At 38.2% G+C, this 19,145-nt stretch overlaps 1 protein-coding gene across 50 annotated transcripts in view; it reads left to right on the top strand.

The window, feature by feature from the left end:
* PPFIBP1 (PPFIA binding protein 1) overlaps nt 1–19,145 on the top strand; it is a 167,085-nt gene that overhangs the window by 47,421 nt on the left and 100,519 nt on the right. For 40 of the 50 annotated variants that reach the window (XM_025995054.2, XM_072765707.1, XM_072765695.1 and 37 more), the window contains one exon: nt 8,112–8,209. The exons of the other annotated variants lie outside the window; for them this stretch is intronic. The gene's annotated coding sequence lies outside the window, so the exon portion shown is untranslated. The remainder of the gene's footprint in view (nt 1–8,111; nt 8,210–19,145) is intronic. 50 annotated transcript variants of the gene reach the window in all.

Below are 19,145 nucleotides of genomic sequence, written 5' to 3'. Positions count from 1 at the left end.
CTTATCTGTACCATATTCTATAACCTTAGTCATCATGCTCTGCTCCCTTTGGCAAAATAATCTTTTGTGAAATTATAAAATACAGATAAGCAAAAAGGAAAATAAAACCACATTCATCTGAAATTTCACTTTATCCCTAATTTAAGATGTGGACTGGTAGACAGCTGTAGGCTCACTGATGAAGAAGAAAGTGTTCAAAACAATAGATTTTTTTTTTTACCTTATGTATATATTTACAAAAAGAGAATCAATTAATGTATCATGTATGTCCTTCTGTGTTATTAACCATGGTACTCACCTCAGCAACTTTAGCCTGCTTAATAGTCTAATGGATAGACCTCAGTGTCACTATTGTTAGATGTTTAAATTTCTATTTTTTTTTCTTATAAATATCGTTGTGAAAACTACATATATAAATCATTTGCTCATTTGTCCAATTGTTTAACTTAATTGATATGGAATGCTGGTCAAAGGCAATTAGATTTTTAGGGCTTTTGATGATCATTGCCAGTGCCATTCTTACCCTTGAAGAAAGCATCTTCCGGTTTGGTCCTGTTAAAATAAGAAAGGGGTAAGAGAAGAGAGAGAAAGAATTCTTTCTTTCTTTCTTCCTTTCCTTCCTTTCCTTCCTTTCCTTCCTTCCTCTTTTTTTTTTTAGTAATTTCTTATAATTCATTAGCTTAATTCTTAGGAAATAAGTCAGTCAACCCACATGCATTTCTTTCTAAAACACATGATGCAGAGATCATGGTCCTAGGCTGACAGTGAAAATAAATTCTATGTGGGACAATTTCAGGGAAACAATACTTGCTGTTCTTCTGGGCTAGCAATAATATAGTTCATAATAGGCCAACCACTTTCCAGAGCTATGATGAACTTGGGTATGTTGGTTCACAGAGTTCTGCCATGATAAAGTTTTATGTACCAGTGGACTGAAGTCATTGTTTGTATTCCAACAATTATTATACAAATTTCACATTAGTTCAGAACGCTCTTTTAGAATGCTTGTGGGATCAGAGTGGTTTGGCTTCATGTTTTTTGAGTGATATTTGCAGTAACACAATAGCTAATATTGGAGGTAGAAGCATTTTGTTCTACAAGATTTCTTGGTTATGAAGGCCAAGATTTCTGGGCTGGTACAGTTGTCTCTCCTGTACTTTCTTTTCTTTCTTTTTTTTTTTTTTTTTTTAAGATTTTATTTATTTATTCATGAAAGACAGAGAGACAAAGAGAAAGAGAGAGGCAGAGACACAGGCAGAGGGAGAAGCAGGCTCCATGCAGGGAGCCCGACATGGGACTCGATCCCGGGTCTTCAGGATCATGCTCTGGGCTGCAGGCGGTGCTAAACTGCTGAGCTACCCAGGGTCCCTCTCCTATACTTTTAATAGGGATAGAACATATTTCAGAAAACTTATAGAATATTTTTCCCCTCTGAGGACATGACTATAGTCAGCAATCTCTGATTTCTACAAAACTATGACTATGCTCCAAGAAATGTGTAAATAACAGGAATGTCTAAAGTTCTTGCCCAAAATTTAATTGAAATCAACTGTTTAAAATATATTTTTGGTAAATTTTACATTGTAGCTCATAATATTTGTTATATAAAGTTTGAATACATTGTTCTATAAAATTTTCACAATAGCCTATGAAGTATTTGCCACAAAGGAAATTGGTGCGTTAGGAAACTGAGCCAAGTTTACCCCTCCCCCAACCCCACTGTCCTATGTCACACACAACTGTGCATGTTTATTTTTATATAAAACTTTACAGTCAGCCTTAATCATTTCAATCAATTCAGTCAAAACTTTCAAAGAATAACAACTTTTGAATCCCAAAATTGCTTAGAATCTTTGAATTAGAATCTTTCTGTGGGAAATTAAAATAATTTGCCTGCATTGGCAAAGAAAGCTGTGCATGAAAACATTAAAATTAAAAAAAAAAAAGGCAAGCCATTACTAAACACTACAAATATGATTGTGAAGCAACATGTTAATTTAAAGCCATGTGGGCTTTATTTGATGTAATATGTCAGTAGACATTACAAATACTGAGATTTTGGGACCTTGAGGGAAATTTGACTACATTGAATTTGATTTTGGCTTAGAAAATGGGTTCACTGAGGACTTTGGGACATCAGAGATTATGAGATTATCCTTTCAGCTAGAATTTACTGCATGGTGATTGGTATTGTGAGAGCACTGTATGCTGTACACTGAACCCTTTTAAAGCATAAGAAATGAATTCCAAGCCATTTGCCCAACCACAAATTTGCAAATATACTGTAACATGTAATTTCTTCAACTTTCTAATGTCTATTGGCTAAGAGCCTTCACTTTATTGTACTGCTTAACTTGATCTGTCTCTCTTTTTTTTATATATATATATTCTATCATTAGGCCTCACCATGAGCTTTTTTTCTTCTGACCATCTCAGGAGTAAGTTTTAAGTTTGTTCATATGAGTTACTGGATAACCAGAATGCAAAGCCGAGTTGGAATACACATGTTTATGGTTGGCTGGGCCCCATGTAACCTGCTAGACAGCCCATGCTTATAATTTAAATTGCTTCTCAGCTAAAGTAGCACTACTTGTCAGGGGCCTTGAACCTAAATTTTGAAAATGCCAAAGGTCTATTTGAAAGAATCCATTCTTTGATAACAAACTGTTATTGAGGAGGCAAAACATACTTCTGGAATATTTGAAGGGTGAAAGTCAATATGTGATTAAATGCCCAAATGAATGAATAGGTTGAAACACTAAATCTTGTTGACAGAGAAGGGGAAGACTCCGTAGGTACACAGTATGAAAGGTTTAATTATTTGGCCGAGACACGAGAATGGGATACAAATAGGGTTTTGACCATGCTTAGGTGTCAACCTAACTTATTTGATCATAACTCCTACACACTCCTTTTCCAGTCAGCAGGAACCAGGATTTTGGACTCAGACCTGTCTGGCTCTGAAGTGTATATGTAACCCTTTATCCCATCTGGTCACCCCCTACAACTTTATAAACACAACCACACTGTCAGGGTCCTCCTTCCTTCAAGGTCCAATTCAATGATGGCCTCTCTCTAAAGTCTTTAGATCCTGTAAAGTTTTTACATCCTGTAGCATTTTCACATCTTTAATATACAATTTTAGTCTTTTGTGTACCTCTTTCCCCTGAGGGATTGTGAGGATCCAGTCCTTACGGGACTTGCAAGTTGTATCCCACAATATGGAGCACAGAGATTTGGCTTGTACACTGGACATGGTGTTGGTAGCAGAAGAGAAAATGGAGTACAGAATGTGTAGCTCAGAAGCAGGAGTGGAGGTGATGCATGAAGGAGAAATAGGCTAGCCTTGTTACATGAAAGACCAAAAATAAAAGGAAGTAAGATTGGAAAAGTAACTAAGGGATAAAATGAGGAAGGCCTTAAATGTCAAAGTCAAGGATTTTTTTTTTTTTTTAAAGATTTTTATTCTTTAGAGACAGAGAGAGAGAGAGAGAAAGAGAGAGAGAGAGAGATAGGCAGAGGGAGGGACAGGCTTCATGCAGGGAGCCCAATGTAGGACTCAATCCCGGGACTCCAGGATCACCTCCTGGGTCGAAGGCAGACACTCAACTGCTGAGCCACCCAGGCATCCCTCAAAGCCAAGGATTTGGACTTGATTCTGCAGACATTACAAGCCAATGAAAAATTAGCCTGACTAAAAAGATGGTTAAGACCATCTCTATTTAAATGGGAAGCTGGTGATGAGTAACTTAGCAGTATATTTTACCCTTATTTTATTTGGATTGTGTAAACCTGCCTTTCAGTCCAAAAGAGTACTGGGTCACATTTAGGTGACACATTTCCTCCAGACAACCTGGAGAACTTCAGGAAGTGGTGGGGATGATTCAGCAGGGGACGTACGTTTTCTTGAACCATGCAGTGATTGGTATTTGGGTAGAGTTATTCTTGCCAGGTTGTGAAGAAGTCTTTCCATAATTTATGTGGATGATCGCTCAGCCTTTTTCCAGATGTAAACCAAGCAGAGGATGAGACTAGATAGGAACAAATTTGGAAGATTTGGGGTCCCTGGTAAGTCTTTATCCTGAAGGCTTTCTGAAGGTCCTGAAGTGGTCTTAACTTCAGGGAAAGATAGACATTGGTTAGTTTGGTTCTTTGATGACTTGGTTAAAAAAAAAAAAGTATTGTGGACTTTTATATGCCTTTATATACCCCAGGGTCAGCTCTAATTTTATAATTAGAAGGGTCTTGCAAGTCTATGGAAGTCCATTCATATTCTTATTTTAGGTACCTTATCTTAAACTGTGCAGAGGTATACTTTGCTGTCTCTACTTAACATTTCTAACCTAAATTTCTTTTGAGATATCTCTTTATCATGTGTAACTTTTATAAAATTAAAATTATTATCAGGATAGCACAGAGATTAATAATAGTAGCTCTGGACCCAGATTGCGTGAGTTCTGATCCTGATTTTCCCACTTAATAGCAATGTGACTTTGAGCAAGTTATTTTAATTACTGGTTTCTTCATCTGTAATATGGGGGTGACCATTTACTTTCCTTAGTGCGTTTTTTGTCAGAATTCAATGAATGAATTCATTGTTCATTTGTTAAAAGTAGAACCCTTAGAATAGTTCCTGGCACATAAGTTCCCAATAAATATCATCTATTGTATTGTAATGAGAAAATTAAAGCAGCTAAAGGATAAGTGACTTAGGTAGCTATCCAATAGGATGAGTAAACCAGAATTAGTGTTTTTTTTTTTTTTTTTTAAGATTTTATTCATTCATGAGAGACATAGAGAGAGAGACAGAGAGAGGCAGAGACACAGGCGGAGGGTGAAGCAGGCTCCACACAGGGAGCCCGACATGGGACTCTATCCCGGGACCCCACGACCATGCCCGGGCCGAAGGCGGAGCCACCCGGGCTGCCCAGGATTAGTGTTTATTTCAACATTTAGTCGACTATGAATGTATTTCAGTGGTCAGCTGTGCTATACTAACATAGAGACCAGAGGTCAGGAAACATTTTCTTAAAGGGACAGATCAGTTAATAAATATTTTATACTTTGTAGGACTTAGAGTCTCTTCTGCAACTACTCAACTCTCATTGTGTCCTGCAAAAGCAGCTATAGACAGTATGTAAATGAATAGGTGTGGCTATGTTCCAATAAAACTTTAATTTCAAAAACAGGTTGCAGACTGTATTTGTAGACCTCTGCTTCAGATACTTAGGTTATATTGTGTAGAGACTTGAATTACATTTAGTTTTTTTTTTTTTTATTTTTTTAAATTCATTTGAGAGAGACAGCTTGTGCCACAGAGCGTAAGCAGTGGGGAGGGACAGCGAGAGAAGAAGCAGACTTCCTGCTGAGCTGGGAGCTCAATGTGGGACTCAATCCCAGGACCCCAGAATCATGACCTGAGCCAAAGGCAGGTGCTTAATTGATTGAGCCATCCGGGTGCCCCTGGATTCCATTTAGTTTTAAAGTATGAAATAGATATTATTGTAATAAACAATAACCTCGCCTCCAAATGATCATGTCTAACATGTATTTTCACTTATGATGGTCATGCCTTAGAAGAGCAAAGGGATTTAGAAAGTAGTAATAAATGTGTTTTCCCATCTCAAAGGGAAGGGATACACAGAAGTCACTTACTTAATGGCTTGGAGGATTATTCTTAGAATTTGAAGTCTGACTTGGGCAAGATGCTAAGGGTTGTTTTATTAGATAAACGTAAATGCAGACTTTTGTTAATTTTTGTGTAGGAAATACACACGAGTCAAATAACAGGCTATTTTAATTATCATTGGCATTACACAACAGGTTTTTCTGCTAGGAATGTTTTTTGCATGGGTTTGAATTTTTTTATGGCTGACTTTTCAGTTTAATAAAGTGTTCTTTTTAAATTAAGCTTGTCAGTGGACCTTTTTGTGAGTGACTGTGTTGGTTAGTTCATATTTATAGCTTACGTCTGTTTCTGAGGAAATGACTAAAGTCTCTTGCATTCGATCAAAACTGTATGACAAAGGACATCTTTGAGTTGCTTAAACAAGGCTCATGATGGAAAGTCAAAAAAATTGAACAGTTCATGTTTATAAATGTTTTTATGTATTCAGTCTTGGTTGGGCCAAATAATCAGAGCTCTGTGCTAAGGGAGGGATTGAAAATACTCAGTGCCTCTCAAGTGAATGGTTTCCTCTGGAGCAAGTTCAGGCAACACTTTCTTACAATTCTCTTTAAAATTTTTCTACATGTTTAGAATTAGGTCTTCTAGAATATAGGTATCTGATTTTTCTTCTCTTTAAACCATTCCATTGATATTTTCTCCATCCTCCTTTGTATCCAATAGGCCCTGGCCTGTGTGACATCTAAATCTTTCCCTTGTAATTTCCAGCAAGGAGGCTGATGGGGACTGGGAAGGGACCTGGGATGTTCCAGAAATGGGATGTCTTGCTGCCTGCTGGCGGTCCCTGTTTCCCTCCCTTAGTCCTGTCCTCTATGATGCCTTCCTCCTGCTAATATTGGTATCCTTCCTTCTGCTCTTTGCTCCAGGGCAGGAGATGAAGACACAGATGAGGCTCCCGCCTACTCAGACTCAGGTTGACCAGGGACCTCGGCTAGAACTTTCATTCCCCCACAAAGGCCCTGTTAGAAAAGGTGGTTGGATTTTGGTGTGATTATTGTTCTAGATCATTGGAATTTTCTTTGCTGTTAATGTAATCATTAATTGCAAGTCTTTTATGAGCACTCCAGGAAACCTCTTCTCCAGCCAAATCTTGGATCTGAGTCTAAAACAGGAGTGAAATTGCTGTACTTGCTGTCACACATCACTCACCCCTGCCTCCATTCTCAGAAGCACCTATGGAGTAGGGTTCCTCTGCACTCATTTAACAACTGTTTATTTTTGGAATACACACTAGTCTTGAAATTGGGCTAGCCTATGTATATATACATCATTTATTGCTTAACGTTCACCTGGATTGGTGTGTCTATATGGGTTATATAGGAAGCTGACTTTAGGGGTGACCAAATGGACAGATGCTTACCAGAATTGAGAGATTTCTTTAAGACAGCCTCTGTTCATGCCTGAAATTCCATTGTCAGTAATGCATTTTATTTCAGTGTTAAGCACCTGCCTCTTTTGAAGCTCTTTTTCAAATGAAAATGTCTTCGGGAAAGATATCCATTAAACTGTTTGAACCTTAGAGCTGATCCTATTGCTTCCCTACTGAATTAAACATCTGGGGTCACTGACTCCTCAAACGAGTAGATAGAAAAAGGAAGGAGCCACACTGCTAGTTCATAATTTTATCTGGGACAGGCTTTGATTACATTTGATAAACACATGTGAGGTAACATTTCTGGTTTTTAACTTGGAGATACTTTGCTTTCTCATTTGGATGGAGGTGATTACGAGATATTTGAATAGTGAGCACCTCAAAAGGAAGTTCTATTCCTAAATACTCGTATACTACCAAAAAATATATCTTGTTACTATAATGGTGAGGATATACATGCCCATACGTATAGTCCTGGCAATTTTTTTCTAAATATCTGTTATTTATTAGAGGTAAGGGTATCAATCAACTTTAATCACAAGTCTTGATAACGAAAGTGTTTATCTTCTACCATATTGTCTGCATATTGATTTTTTTTGATTTCCCTTTTTTTATTAATTTTTTTAGCCTAACAACCAAGTATTGTAAATTTTTGATTTGTTTATTTACTCAGCATTCATTGAGTGCCTAACATGTGCCAGGTAGCTTGTGCTATAAAAAGGAATGATGATGGTTTTCTCCTGAAACTCAGGCTTCAAGGAATATTTGAGTTTGTCCAGCAACTGGGAAGTAAGGAAGAAAGAGAAGAAGGGAGTGCTGGGGGGAGGAACTGAAGGGGGAGAGAGGAGAAAAGATAACTAGAAAGAAGTTAGTTAAATCTGTTGGTCCGTAACACATTTTCTTGTTTTTAATTACACATGTGTAACCTAGTTTGATGCTCTTTGTTTTTTATACAATAATTCACCATCTAGGCCTTACTTTTGTTCCTCTTGTGTGCTCTAATTTGAAATTAGTTTTAATTAGTCTTTTTTTTTTATATTTGTTTCTTTTCAGTATAAAAGAGTTTTATGGATCAGTTTGCTCATAAGCACGTGGAAAATTTGAAGAGCTGAAGGAAATAAAAAATCAGCATTAAACTTGCTTTTTAAAATGTGAGTAAACTCTCTCCTCTCTGTGGTTTATTTCTGACATCTTTATTTTATTTTATTTTATTTTATTTTATTTTATTTTCTGACATCTTTAAAGCCTGCAGTTACCTTTCTGTGTCTTCAGTTTGTAAATCTTTTTCCCAGTAGTAAAGTTATTTGACTATGTACATCTACTCATTAAGTCATTAAGTCTATGAGACTTGATGGCCCATCCCCCTCTAAAAGTATTATGACTCACCTAGGTGACTAGAGAATTTAGAATGTTTTAGCAGTCAGTGAACACATCTGTTTGGCACTGAGAAAGAGAATACAGACCTGGTTGCGCATGAAAAGCACCGTCGTCTTCTCAAATTCATTATTGCTCTTTGTCTCACAGATATTTCGGTGGAGCATCAAAGCCAGTAAGAATTGGGTCAACCCATTAATGACCTTTATAAGCTTAGAAAAAGGAGATGTTTTCACATAGGGTTATTTACTCCCTTCTTCCCTGCACCTCTTGTTCAGTAATAATAATAATAATACTTAACTGTTTATTGAGCATCTGCTAAGTGACAAGTACTGGACTCCCTCAATTCGATCAGTATTTATTCAGTAAATACTTTTTCTGAGTGTTTGCAACATGCCAGGCACAGCTCTGACACTACTACCTAATAATGTCATGGCAACCTTGCAAGGTAGGAGTTAATATTTCCGTGATCTACATGAGGATATTGAGGTTCAGAGTAAGGTAAGGAATATGCTGGTGGTCACACAACTGGTAAGTGACAAAACCTAGAGTGGGAACATGGTGCCAACTTTTTCTGATTGGCTGTATCCTAAAGGGTGTTTCAAATGCTCTTCCTGGCTCTGCTTTTGGTAGGAGACTGGAACCTTCTGAGTTGTATTCTTAATAGGAATATGATCCTAATCCCTCTAAACCTTGGCCATAGTCACAACAAGGAAGGAAATTAGAGAAACATCCTTCCACATTTGAGAGGTAGCTGTGGTGCTTGGGTGGAGAGTTAAGAAATACAGCGTCCAGTCCCAGGCTTTCCATGGATTTCCTCTGTGTCCTTGAGATAACTTAACATACCCGGGAAACAATTACTTTTATTCATGCCAACTGAGGAGAGCAGACCAGATGTGCTCCGAAGTCTTTTTCAGTCAGCTTTTTATGGAAATATGGAGGAAAGTGCACAAATTATAAGTGGATGGCTTGATGGAATAATTGTCACAAAGTGGACACACCTTTGTAACAGCACCCAGATTAATGAAAGATTGCCTGGACCCCAGAACCTGCCTCTTCTAATGCTCCTGGGAATAACTGATTGATTAATTTTGCCTATTTAAAAAAACACATGTGAATAGAATCATGTACTATATATTCTTTTGTGTCTGGCTAATTTTTCTGATTATATTTGTGAAATTTATCTACAATATTTTTTTTTGTTCTCATTCTCCTTGCTGTCATGATATTCAGTTATATATCTGTTTTACAGCTGCTGGACATTTCGGTAGTTATCCAGTTTGGATGAATAACAAATAGTGTGCTTCAGTGAATATTTTTGTGCATGTCTTTTGGTAATGCTGAGGGACTACTCAGTAATTTAGATTATGCAGATCTGGGGAGTGATGTTGAACTAAATAAATGTCTGTTAAAGCAGACAAATTGATTTTCGGTAGCTAGGTGATTTGTCTGCCTCAGCCTGACGGTGACGGTCTGAGCCTGCATTTTCTTCATAGATCGCTCTTGAGGGGGTGGCCAGGTGGAACCTTCTCTGCTATGTGTGTGGTGTGGGAGGGCTTGCTCCCCTGGCAGAGTAGGGCTTTGGTTGGTACAGGAAGTGGTTGCAGAGAGGAAGAGAAACTAAATCCAGAAGAGAGAGATGTCAGCTATCCTAGAAATGATTAGGCTATCTCGTCAGCCAGATCAAGAGCCTGGAAAAGTGGCAACCCAGGGGAAGAATCTCTGCTGTGAAACCTGAAGAGTTTGGGAAGATGAATAAAGGAATAAATATTGATCCAGGGAGGCAGGCTGAATCTCCGAAGGCGATTAACATTTTCAAAGCATTTTCTGAACAAAGTTATCCTAATCTTGTAAAATTGCTTTTTAAGTCTAATTTTCTTTTAAGGGAGCTTTGAAAAACCAGTCCCTAATTGTAGGAATCTTGAGCCAAGATGGACTTAAACAGTAGAATGACCGAACTAGGAAAAATATGTATTTTCAAACAAATTTGGGGTGTGGGCCTGGGGGCCTTGCTGTGCGACCGTTCTATGTTCAGCTTACAGCTCCACCACCTCCTTCTCCCATGCTCGCTCTAGGTTCGCTTCTTATCTGCCAAATGGGGATTAAGCCTACCTGATTGCGACGATTTGCTGCAGTAGTATCAGCATGTGCTTTTGGGTATGTTGTACTGGCACTAAAAATAAATAGCCATTATTCTTACTATTTTTTCTGAATTTTATGATTATAGATTTTTCCTCTTTGACTCTGTCTCTGATACTTTATAGGAGTTTTCAGGTAATTAAAAAAAATATGACTAGCTAGTTTCTTTAAGTATGGTGAAAACTAATACATATTTTCCTACTTGCCTCACCCTAAACTGAAATCAGAGGAAAGATGAAAGGAAACATTTGTCCGTGTGTTCTTGGCAAGTCCCTCCCCAGGGTGAGTCAGTGAAGACACTCTTGGTTGTTAGAACTGCTTTACTCGGTTAGTTCAAGAAGAGGCCAGTGGAGCTGAGAGTCATGGGGAACCTGGGTCATTTCGCACATAGGAAAATCATAATTTTGTTTGAGAAGAATTAGCAAACAAATGTCCTTTTTTACTGGGGTAATTGGGGAGGGCTTTGGTGGGAAGGCTCTGGGAGTGATTTACTACCCACCACCATACCCTGTATAGGGGATGCATCCTAACTGGTTCTAGTTGGCAATATCTTTTCATCTGTTAGTGATTCTGAACTAGCTATTGGGGCATATGGTGTAGATTTAGCTTGATTTTTGCCCTCGGTGAGATTATGATCAAACAAGTGAATAATCTAATGTTCTGAAAAGAAAACTTTTAGAGTGACTTGAACAAAGAGGACATTTTACCCAGCTTTCTGAAATTCTAGTTCTGACTTTTCTATTAATTAGCTATTGCACTTCTGCTATATCATCTACTTTGGGCCTCAGTTTCTTCATCTGTAAAATCAGGAAGCTAATTTTTAGATTGGCATTTTGAGGCAGAGCAGGGTTTTGTGAATTTTCTGAATGTAATACCTACTTTTGGATGTGTTTGTATTTTTCTAAATGCTAGATTCTTTTACACATCCCAAGCCAGAAGTTCCTGTGACCTTTTGATACTTAAGAAAGTGGGTGAAGGAGTGGTTTCAAGATTTGACCTAAATTTACAAAATAGTTAACCTCCACAGTAGATTAAAAAAAAAAAAAAAAAAAAGAAAGAAAGAAAAAAAAAAACATTAAATGACCAGAGTGTTGTGACTAATTTAAGGCTATATGAATGTATCTAGATTTTTTTTTCCCCACACCAACACTTGCTTTAATGTACTCTAATACACACCTTAAAGGGTGTGTATATTTATATATAAGCTACATAAATATATTTAAATATATGACATAGCTGGATTATGAAAACTGTATTTTGCTTTCACTCCTATCTCTGAATTCTCACTTCCCACATGACACAGTTGAGAGTGACCCACCCCTTAAAATTGGATTTGTTTTATTGTTCCAGACATCGAAGCAAACATTAATTTAAGAACATTTAATAATTGTCATAGAAATGACATTGAATCAATAAGAATAAATAGCAAATAGTGTTATTACTTACTTATTACTTTTACCTTCAGATCTCTGTTGTCTTACACCAGGGGTATCTAATAAAGCTGATGCAGGAGGACATACAGGGAAGAATTAAACTAAAAACTTTGGGAGGTTTGTACTTCCAGTCATTTAGGTGTTCTGGCAACTGGCAAAGAGAAGAAATATCATTTGCCTCAGAATACAGGTGACACCCTTGTCTCTCCATTGTGTTCATGGTTCTTGAGAACTCGGATGTTGGTGGCCAAAGCTGTCTGGTTATACCACTTTGGAGGCTGAGGAGCATGAGGTGGGGCCTCTCATCTGGCTTTGTTGCTGCCTTCTCTTCTCCAGACTGAGGAAGGCCATGGGACTGTGCAGGTCATTAGTCAGGCCTGCTTACATAATCATTCCAGCTCGTCATGTGGTGGTTTCTGAGCAGGCATTTTGTAGCCACTGAGATAATGGTGTCCTCAAAATCAACCCCCATAGCACCATTCCTTTGGGTCCTCTTTGTCCATACCCTAGTAATCTTTTTCACCCTAATTTGTCATATGGGGGTTGAAGTTTTCTATCTCCCAAATGCCTTTTGTGGGCCAAACATTCTCTATTCTAGGTAATTCCTACTATAAATTCTCAAACTGCTGCTGGGGGTTGGCAGTCTTATTTGGAATCGTGTCACATAGGTGTTTTGTCTTGTGCTTTATTGGTTCATTATAACTTGAGGCAATACATAAATGAATTTCTTTCCATTATGAATCTTACAAAAGATTTTTATTTCCATTTTTTTCCCCTCTAGTAATCTCTCCCTCTTCTACCAAATATCTGGGATCTCACAATCAAAGGAAGATGTGGTTGGGTTTTTAGAAGTATGCCTTTAAGCAGATGCGTCCTTTGTGTGTGAGGGTGTGGATGGAGTTCAAGGGCTGCTTGAAGCTATTTGCATGACTGGGCCTAAGCCACAGCAGTCTTTTTATTTTCAGTTGCTTTGTTTTTCCCCCACCCCTTAGGAAATTGGCAGTCAGTGACTGCTGATTTTTTTTCTTCTCCTTGATACAGATATGCAAGGGTACAACTGTAGACAGAGAAAAAGGAAATTTTTACGCATTCAGCAAATAATCAAAATATGTGGAGGATGTGTGTGCACACATGTACTTGCTCTATAACTGGATAGGTGGTATGTTTTTTTTTAAATGCTATATATTTATGTATTTAATTTAGAAGCACTTAGCACTTCTGATGGTACTTAGGTGTATAGTCTCAGCAGTCTTTTTCTTTTTTTAAAAGATTTTATTTATTCATGAGAGAGAGAGAGAGAGAGGGGCAGAGGGAGAAGCAGGCTCCATGAAGGGAGGCCGACATGGGACTCGATCCCGGGTCTCCAGGATCAAGCCCTGGGCCGAAGGCGGCGCCAAACCGCACCAAACCGCTGAGACACTCGGGCTGCCCCTCTCAGCAGTTTTTTTAAAAAGGAAGAGGGTTCAAGGGAATTTTGACTCTCATGTAATGGATCTATGGCTTAATATTATGGCATTTTTTAAAAGCATGGTTCTAGCACCAGAATTTCAATCAATAGTTCTTAAATCTATTATTTAGCAGTAGTTCAAGGCTTTGTGTATCATAATCAGAGAAATAAATTGGTGTCCCCAGGGTGTGTTCCTGAATAGCAAGATGCTTGCCTCTTCTTGACAAGTCATAGCTCCGAGCTTATTCAATCAAAAGGAGAACTTAAATTAGGGCTGCAGTAATTTACAGCCATTGTAGCAGGACCTGTTGAGTTGTTAGGTAAAAAATAATACAGTCTCTTGAGAAATTTTGGTAGCTTTCAGAACTCAAAATAGCCTCAATCACTTCCCATGACTGTTACCTTGAATTGAGGTATAATCCCTTGCCAATGACTGACTCCTCAGTACCATACATTAATTATATTTGTCTTCTGTGTTTTAGTTTGTATTTCAAAACACAAATTGTCACTGTACTATCAGCATTTCCTATTTTTAAGTTTGTTTTTACTTTATTCCTTATCTTTGTGTTAATAGTAATGTGCTTGGTTTTAGATACTTAGGCTATTTGATACTGTGATATTAAGAGATTTTAAAAGAAAAGGTCATCAGCTGTCTTTCTGGGCTATTCTGGGCATTTTGTACTATATTTATTTTGGGTCCAGCTTTTCCTGCCCTTGACTTCTGATTAGCTGTTCCTCCTTTTTGACTTGGCCTCTCATCTTGCTTGGAAGCTTTTCAATAGGTCTAAACTTGGATGACTGTTTTGTTTGACAAGTAAACACAATGTCAGCGTTGGGGGAGAGGGAGATGTAGGATGGAACTCTCCATTGATATTTCTGGTTCTAAAGCATGGAATTCTTGGAGCGGGGATGCCAGCTTCCAATACACCAGGGTCCGGAAGTTGTTTCCTGCTTGACGGGATTAGCTTTTACAAAGGGAAACACGAATCCTGGGGCATTCATAGAAGTTTTAGATGACTTATGGGATTTATATTGTCTTACAGTTTGTAAATTTTTAGAAATTAAACAATGGATTATTTGCTTAGAGAAGGGGGCCTTTTGGTTCTTCATAGTCTAAACTGGTCCAAGTGAGGTCAGGCACATAACACCCCTTTCTGAAGCCTTTGCACCGAGAGCCTCCTATGTTATTGGGATAGTGGGGAAAAAAAAAAAAAACCCAACAAGCATCAAGCAGGAAATAAATGACCTTCAAGAAGTAGCCAACCTGCAAACCTAAGACTTCTCCCAGCAGAAAATAGTGACACCCCAAACACTTGTTTACGTTGACCCACTGCACATCTTGGCTTGTTGACCCCTTCTCTGTCCTCCTCTTGTTAACCCACCCAGCAGAGCGGCAGACGCTTCTTTGTGAGTCTGTGTCTGAGTGATTCCAGAGGTACAAAAATACGCACTAATTCTACTGGAGTGTTATAGGATTCAGAAAGTGATTTGCGTTTCCTCACTTCGTGGTCTTCCTAAATCCTCAGAAAGTGAAGCTGAAAAAAAATCAGTGTGTTATGTGTGGTTGGTTCTTTGCACCCCTTACCTTACATAATACAGTTGATTCTTGTTATTTGTGGTAGCTACATTCTATAAAGTCACCACAAATACTGAATCAGTGAATACTGAACCATTGGCTCTAGGGAATATTTAGGTTCCTGTGAGCCTCTGTCACAACATTTTCTCAACTGATTGATACATAGCCTTGTTTCTGTTTTAAGGTACCTTATTTAATATTGTTGATTCATTAGCATTGAATTCACATTCAACAGGGGCTATAACACATGCCTGAACAGAGCTTATCTAACATGTTCTTTTTTTCTCTGCAAGGCACATCACAGCATTCTTGCAGTTAGGAACACTAAACAGCACTTCAGCCCTATAAACACTTGTTTGTAGTATGAATGCCGATCTGAAACAAGAAGGTAGAGCATTGCCTTGTTCCACCTCAGCTGGGACCATGCTCACGGGCAACTCAATTTTTTTGCTGCTCTGTGTATGTCCATAAATGTCCATTGAAAACACCACTAGTTCAGATGTCCATCGACAGATAAGTGAATAAAGAAGATGTGGTGTGTACACACACACACATAAACACACAATATGGAATATTACTCAGCCATCAGAAAATGAAATCTTGCCATTTGCAATGAAGTGGATAGAACTAGAGGGTATTATGCTAAGTAAAATAAGTCAATTAGAGAAAGACAATTCTCATATGATCTCACTCATATGTGGAATTTAAGAAACAAAATAGGGGAGCATAGGGGAAGGAGGGAAAAATAAAACAAGACAAAATTAGAGAAGAAGACAACCATAAGAGACTCTTAACCATAGGAAACAAACTGAGGGTTGCTGGAGGGGAAAAGGTCAGGGGATGGGGTAACTGGGTGATAGACATTAAGAGGGCGTGTAATGTAATGAACACTGGGTGTTATATAAGACTAATGAATTACTGAACTCTGCTTCTGAAACTAATAATACATTATATGTCAATTGAATTTAAATCTCAAAAAAGTTCAAAAGCCCACTGTTAGTATTGATTTTGGGGTTAAAAATGAACTTTAGTGAGTGGGCACATGCACAAATATCTGTTGCATAACATAAGCAAAGTAATCCCAATTATTGTGGCAGGAATCCTTTTCATTCCAACTCTGTAGATCATGTTCCAAACCAGTCATTTAAGGTAAAATTGAGTTACAAGTTGCTATTGTGACCATTATCCAGAACACATTTTTAAACAGCCTCGTATAAGATAAAGACCATTAAAGACAACTTGTCTAATTAGTAATTCCTGTTGAACAAATGACAATACCTCTGCCAGGCTTTGAGCACTCAGAGAGAAGGAACGATGTCTCGTGTGTCCCCATGTCCTTAGCATACAAAGTAATAATGGCCAGCACATAGAGGAACCCCAGTTGAGTGAGTACTAAAGTGAATGAATGCAAGAAGGAGCAAGGAGAAATCTGCTTGGTAGTGGCTGACAGTCTACTTCAGGGCACCTGAGGAGTCTGCTGCATCTTGTCAGCTTAGATAATTTCCCATCTCCTGCGTTTATAAATTAGCTCATATAAATGCTTACAAATTGTCAGAAAGTAGTGTCTAGGAGTTGGTATAGCACAGAGGGTACTGCAGCTGGCCTGAGAGTGGAACAGCAGTACACCAACCATACTGAGAAAACTACGTAAGGTGTGAAAATGCTTTTTATTCCTTCTTCCATCTCACCACAGAGCCTGGCTGGCCATTTCTTTTTTTCTTTTTTACTCCTATTCCTGCTACCAGTTTCTTTCCTCTTCAGTCTCACTGCTACACTGCTGTTATTAGAAACCTTTCTAGAACATGGATCTAATCATTTCACTAGCTTGCTTCAAAATTCTGTTCTTCCCATAAGATACAATTCAAAACTCCTTCGTGATCTGGCTTCCATCCCTGCACTCAGACTTCCGTCTCTTACCACCCTGTGTTCAAGCTAAATGGGACTTTACACTGTTTCCCCACGCATGCCTTTTAGGACTTTCAGCTTTTGCCTGGGCTGTTCCCTTCTGCTAGTGTTGTCTGCTCCTTCTCCCAGATCTTCCCCTGTGCTGTGTCTGGCAGGATATCCACCACCCCCCACCTCCCCCACCAGTGCAAGCTCTTCAAGGGAAAGGTCTCTCTAATCATCTTGGTGCACAGCCTCTAGCATTTTATGTTTAGTATATGTATTTGAATGAGTGACTGAATCTAAACATGATGTGGAGGATTTGGAAATACGAAGACTTTAAAAAAAATCTTTTAAAGTATAAAAAAAAAGGATAGAATATCAGTTTCTACTCAAATAGAAAGATGGAACCATTCTTTTGTTGTCTAGCTTTGTCTGTTGTACAAAACTGAGCTTTTCCACTCAGGAAACATCTACACTATGCCACACTCCCTGACCCCCAATATAAATATCCAGGGACTAGACTTAATTAAAGTAGAAGCTAGTTAAGTTTTATATGAGAGGAAATGACATGCAGTTTTCAGATATTATCAGTTTCAGTTATTTCCTGCAGATTAACCATTCATTTCACTAATATTTATCATGGAGCTTCTATGTCCAAGAAACTGGGCCAGGGGCTATGGAGCATGAAAAGATATGATAAGCAGAACACAGGGGCTTTTGTCTCGTGGGAGAGAAGGACATGGCTGCACATTTCTGTAAAACAGGGTAAAACGTACACTTATTACAGGTAGTGCTATGGTAGCACAGAGGGAGGTGAGATTATTTCTAGTCTGCTCACTTCTAGGGAAGAACGTGAATTTAACATGAACCTTGAAAGGGTGCATTTAGGAGTAGGTAGGTGGCAGGGTAGACTCACATGGTTAGGGCAGTTGTTAAGAGGGTACAATATAAGCAAAGGTACTGAGGCAGAAAAGTAGAGGGAATGAGTAGTGCAAGGAGCCCGAGGGGCGAGTGCAGGAGCTTGGTAAAATAAGACTGGAAAAGTACATCAGGATCTGATTTTAGAGAGATGTAATGACAGTTTGCTTGGATTTAATTCTGTAGGCATAAGGAGCTGTGGCAGATTTTTAACAGAAAGATTTTAAAAAGGAAATATGTGACAGCAACTAGCAGCTTAAATTTGTAAGCACATATTGTGTGCCAGGCACTTTTTCTAAATCCTCATCATGACACTTTGAGGTTAGTACTACTAGGATCATCTTTTATAGATAAAATGGAAAGCCCAGAGAGGTTAGCTTCCCAGGATCCATAGCAAATAAGAGTAGACCTGGGATTTGAGAACTTCAGGTTTTGAACCTGGGATTGAAGAGTAGGATTCAAGGAGTCTCTGAACTTTGTGAATTATTTGCAAAGTGTTAATTTAATATATGTGAATGTGTACATTTGTTTAAGAAAAGAACTGTAGCTTTAATCCTATGAGAGGAACACAACAAAAAAATGTTAATAGAGACTCTAGAAGCGCTCCATTTTGCTCTCACAACTTTCCTAGTATGTTCAGTGCATTATATGGTGACTGTATGCTTATGCTGCTTCTTAGGTTGGAAAAAGCAAAATGCTCTCACACTGCTCAAAATAAAAGGAAATGTTGCAGTCTGCAAGAATTAGTACTGTAAAGTGGCAGGCTGTTCCTTGATTTGTGAAAAAAAAAAAAAAAACAAAATGTCCAAGGTTTTTTGGAAGGTAAACATGAGCTCTCTAGGCCTTGGAACCTGCGATAACTTGAAAGGTAAAGAGAGCCTAGCTCTCCACTGGGCAAAAATTATTTTAAGTTTCAACAAATACTATTAAATAAACTCCTGAAATCTGAAATGTTTTTGAAAAGTGCCTAGATGCTAGTCTGCTTTCAACTGGATCAACTTTTACAGTTAGGGGACTTGTGGGATGAATATTAATAGACATAATCTTATATACAATGAAATGATCTAAGATACAGTCCACATTCAGATTTGACCAACTATTAAAAGATGTCTTTTATCATAGTTTTGAGAATTTGATCAAGGATTCAGTGAAGAATTATGAATAGCAATTGGTTGTCATGTCTCTTTGATCTCCTTTGTGAATTGTCTCCCTGACTTTTTCTCTTATTTTGTATTTCATGATGCTAACATGTTTGAAAAGCCTAAGACAGGTTGTCTAGAAGACTTCCTTATATTCCAAATTCATCTGACTGT

Source organism: Vulpes vulpes, chromosome 8 (genome assembly GCF_048418805.1).
Source record: "Vulpes vulpes isolate BD-2025 chromosome 8, VulVul3, whole genome shotgun sequence".
Lineage (NCBI taxonomy): Eukaryota > Metazoa > Chordata > Mammalia > Carnivora > Canidae > Vulpes > Vulpes vulpes.
The sequence above is the reverse complement of the archived record's forward strand: the minus strand, read 5'-3'. Positions and strand labels throughout refer to the sequence as shown.